Source organism: Coenobita brevimanus, chromosome 80 (genome assembly GCF_032717465.1).
Source record: "Coenobita brevimanus isolate Jiangsu-jjx chromosome 80, ASM3271746v2, whole genome shotgun sequence".
NCBI lineage: Eukaryota > Metazoa > Arthropoda > Malacostraca > Decapoda > Coenobitidae > Coenobita > Coenobita brevimanus.
This window is the reverse complement of record NC_137033.1, coordinates 50,834,610-50,839,246: the sequence shown is the minus strand read 5'-3', so window position 1 is coordinate 50,839,246 and position 4,637 is coordinate 50,834,610. Positions and strand designations below refer to the sequence as shown.

At 40.9% G+C, this 4,637-nt stretch overlaps 1 non-coding gene across 1 annotated transcript; it reads left to right on the top strand.

Annotated features, from left to right (window-relative positions):
* The first annotated feature begins 607 nt into the window (after positions 1–607).
* On the top strand, positions 608–679 carry TRNAT-UGU (transfer RNA threonine (anticodon UGU)). Its single transcript has one exon. It is a non-coding gene; the product is annotated as a tRNA-Thr (tRNA).
* Positions 680–4,637: the final 3,958 nt, after the last annotated feature.

Below are 4,637 nucleotides of genomic sequence, written 5' to 3'. Positions count from 1 at the left end.
TCATTCACCAAGCCTTGCAGCTCCCCTTCGTCTTCACTCAGCAACACAGTATCATCTGCAAACAACAGTACAGGGAGTTTCCAAACACTATCCTCTCTCACCACGGCCACTTCAACATCCACTACCCTACCTTGTACCTCTTTTATTACCCCATCCATGTACAGATTGAACAACCATGGAGACATGACACATCCCTGTTTCAACCCAACCTTCAAAGAGAAAAATTCACTTAGTTCACCATCCACACGCACTGCAGCCTTAGCACCATCATACATACTCTTCACAGCATTCAACAACTTTCCATCTACTCCATATATTCTTAATACTTTCCACAATCCTTGTCTATCCACCCTGTCCATGAAAGTCGCATACAACTTCTTTCCCTTCTCTAGAAACTTTTCCACTAAAGATCTAAGAATGAATATCTGATCTACACAACCTCTTCCCTTCCTAAAGTCTTCCTGTTCTTCTCCAACTAATTCCTCTGTTCTTTCTCTAACTCTGTCAATAAGTATCCTACCATACACTTTTCCTATTATACTAAGAAGACAAATGCCCCTATGATTACCACACACTTCTTTTTTCGCCTTTTCCTTTGTACAAGGGGGGCGCGGTAGCACAGTGGTAGCGCGCTGGACTTGTGATCGGGGGATTGCAAGTTCGAGCCTTGCCCGGGCTGCCGTGCCGGGAGGGGTAGCTCCCTCCTGTAACCCTAGCGGGGCTATATAGTCCAATACAGGGCTTAGCTCGGGGGAACTCCATTTCTCCCATTTTTCCTTTGTACAAGGGAATAATTATACCTGACTTCCAATCCTCCGGGACTCTACCTTCCTCCCAGGCCAATCTGCACATCTTCCACATCCATTCTACTACTATCTCTCCCCCATGCTTCAGCATTTCACCACACACTCCATCAATTCCTGGGGAATTCCCCAATTTAACTTTCTTCATTGCTTCCACAACTTCTATCCTACTGATTTCTTCCTGTCTTCTCACCTCCCTCCTTCTCCCAGCCATTCCCCAGCCACTTATACTTGCATTACTTCCATCCTGCATGTTCAACAACTCCTTAAAGTGTTCTCTCCATCTGCTCACTTTTTCTCCCTTCTCCACTAGTAATCTACCATTTTTATTTTTCACTCCCCCGCAAACCTCACTTCCACCCTGTCTTACTCTCTTCACCTCTTTCCAGAACATTTTCTTACAGTCCCTCCACTTTACACTCAAATTCCTTCTAAATTCCTCATCCACTCTCTTCGTACTCTCTCTTACTAATCTTTTCACCTCTCTCTTTCTTTCTACATATAACTCTCTCTTCCGGCTCTCAACTTCTTCCACGCCCCTATTTCTCATCCATTCATTGTATGCTTTCTTCTTTTGTGCCACAGCCTGTCTCACCTCTTCAGTCCACCACGCTGTTCCTTGCACCCCCCTCCGTCTTCTCTTCCTCCCACACACCACATCACATGCTGCCCATATTTCTTCTGTAAATATCCTGCACACACCTTCCACGTCCCTCATCTGCTCCAATTCATATTTGCCCAATCGTTCCTCCACTTCTCATATACTCTGCCTTTTTCTCATCCTCTTGTAACGTTTCCACTCTCCTTGCAACTACTCCTTCCTCTCGTCTTTCCTTTCTTCTATTCCTCCATCTTACTTGTATCCTAATTCTGGCCACCACCAAGTAGTGGTCAGAAAGTCCACTTCCCCAACCTTTCATAAAAAAAGAAAAAAAATCATCTGGCGGTAGGTGGAATAGACTACCTGCATTTCCATCATGAAAGGGTTAATGGATTGTTCAGTTCTGTCTTCACTCAGTACAATGACGCCTTTAATTCACTATGTTCTGGCTGGCTTCAGACGATTTTGTGATTGACTGGAAACGTACTCCATTAAACCCCGTTAGTTCGAGAGGTTCCGCCTAGTTTGGAACAAAAATGGTCGGGGAGAATAAAGAATAATTGTAAACAACATCACGATATCAGAGGAATTCGATAAAGTTTAAACCGATAAATTCCATCACTGTTTTATTCCAGCTGACAATTTTTTTTTTTTCAGTTTCAGATAGTCACGCCTCACTTGGATGGTGTTTTCTGTGGCTGTTATTCTTGCTATCAACAGGCAATTTTATTCAGATTATAACTGATTTCTGATCGCCAAATGAGTTGATATTTTTCTCTCACTATCAGAACGTCTCTCACAGTTAATGAAGTAAAACGGTCTGGCTACAGCGAGCATAAAATTGAAAAAAACTTCCTTGGTGAAAGGATTAGGTGCTGTATGTTTCTGGTACCGAAAGAACACAATAATAATAATAATAATAATAATAATAATAATAATAATAATAATAATAACCTTTCAGTCCATAGATCACTTTGTATACTGTAATTTTTCTGTATGAAGACGATTCCATTACACATTAATTAGTATATTCTTGTTGCCTTCAGACCTATTTTTTCAACTTAGGAAGGACCTCTCATATTTGAAGGACTTAATGAAGGTTAAATCTAAATTTCCCACCTCTAGAATTATCTCCAAATTTGATTAAAAATTTCTGGAGATAGCAAGAATAGAACAAAAATACCTCATGGGATTGAAAGGGTTAAGAAAGGTTTTTAGAACTATAGGGACCGTAGTCTCGAAAGTTAGGGAAACTCCCTAACACCTTCTCCTTACTGATTTATTTTCCGTTCTACACGTTGCTGCCCTCTTGTGTAGGCTGTGTTGTCCACGTCTATTTAACACCAACACAGAAGTTAAAATATACACACACACACACACACACACACACACACACACACACATAAGGGATTAAAAACGAGCTATATGTAACAATAAATCAGTAAAGAAACGGTGCTTAGGGAACTTTCTTAACCGATAGGGGTAGAGACAGACGTTAGACAGTAGCCGAATTAGCCTCATCATTACGGTCAGTTATTATTATTATTATTATTATTATTATTATTATTATCAGTGTGTGTGTGTGTGTGTGTGTGTGTGTGTGTGTGTGTGTGTGTGTGTGTGTGTGTGTGTGTGTGATTGTTTGTCAACTTAGGACAGAATTTTCAAACTGGGAGGTTACGTTGACTCTGATGCATTTCACGAGGAAGTGCTATGGGCAGGATGTAGAGCCGCAACATTGTCTTTTACCACCAATGAGCTATGTGATATCTACTTTAAAAGGACGAACATCTTGAGACGGTCTTTCGTAGGCTTTAGAAAAGAATCTGGCAATTTTAAGAATTGAATATAAAAAAAGGTATTATGCTGCAGGGTAAGGCATAACTAAGAATGACTATACTCTTTTCACTCTAACTTGGCCCAGTTTTTGTCCTTTTGCAGCATGTTTTACGTACCTCAGTGGTTGAATAAGACCATTCTACAGCCTTTCATCCTTTCCATGCACTTCTTCGTGACTAGCATCATATTCTAGTGCTAATCTATTGTTATAATTCTGCGTTCAATATGGAGAGACGTCAGCTTCTGGCCAAGGTAGAATACAACGGGTATAGCTCAGCAGCTGGTGTCTTGTTAAAACTGATTAAAACTGCCTCGTCACGGATAACAAGAAAAAAAAAAAAGCAGAGAGAGAGAGAGAAAGAAAGAGAGAGAGAGAGAGAGAGATTAATTAGTCTGGAGAGAAGCAAGCACAGGTTACGCAAGACATCTTTTTGAATTAATTAACTCCTTTATAGTCCTGGGCTCGTCTGGTCTAATTAAGATCGTCAGGAGTAGCGAAAATACAGCAATTACCTCCTACTAAGGCACTGAAAAGGCTTTGAATCCTGTTGTTGTGTAGGCTAATTAATTACCTGCAGAATAAACTAATCAGCAGGTGAAGGTCCCAAAAATTACCGTACCCACATTCACTCACGGCAACGCAAGGATTCCAGTCCCTTTCTTGTCTGCTTTTGAGTACTCTCCTCTTTACTTTCTCTCTCTCTTTCTCTCGTCACTTAATCATACCTTGCTCCTTCATCCAAGCTCTTGGCGTCCCTTCATTTTTAATTATCTCCCTAACCTCCGCAAATCTTTCCTTCATCATTTTCTAAGCTTCCTTTTTTCCTCTTTTTCTTTTCTTCTTCCTGTAGTTTCATCTTCTTCCCTCCTTCCTTAATTATTTCTTTCCTTCTTCTTCCTCTCCCTCTCCGTTTCTCATTCCTCTGCACATTCTTTTTTCTTCCTTGACCTCCCCTCTCTCTCTTTCCTCTCCCTCCCTTAACTTTCACTCCTCTTTCACTCTTTTTTCTTTTTTCTCCAATCTTTTCCCTAACATTACCCTACCCTGCCTCTCTCCTCTTCCTTCACTACACTTCTTCCCCATTTCATTCTTCAAGCTTCTATTTTTCTTCTTTCCTCTTTCCTTCCCTATTCATTTTCCTCTCATTCTTACAGCCTTCCTTGTCTTCTCTATCCTATTTTCTTTATCATTCCTACTTATTCTTTCATTCCCCTCCATCTTCCTTCCCACTCACTTCCACTGCCCTTTCCTTAGTTCCCTCACTCTCTTCCTTCTCTCTTTTCCTGTCTTTTGTATAACTCTCTCTCTCTCTCTCTCTCTCTCTCTCTCTCTCAGCTGAATAAAACCCTGTGGCATCAGCAAGAATAAAGTGTCATAATTGGCCTCATCGTGA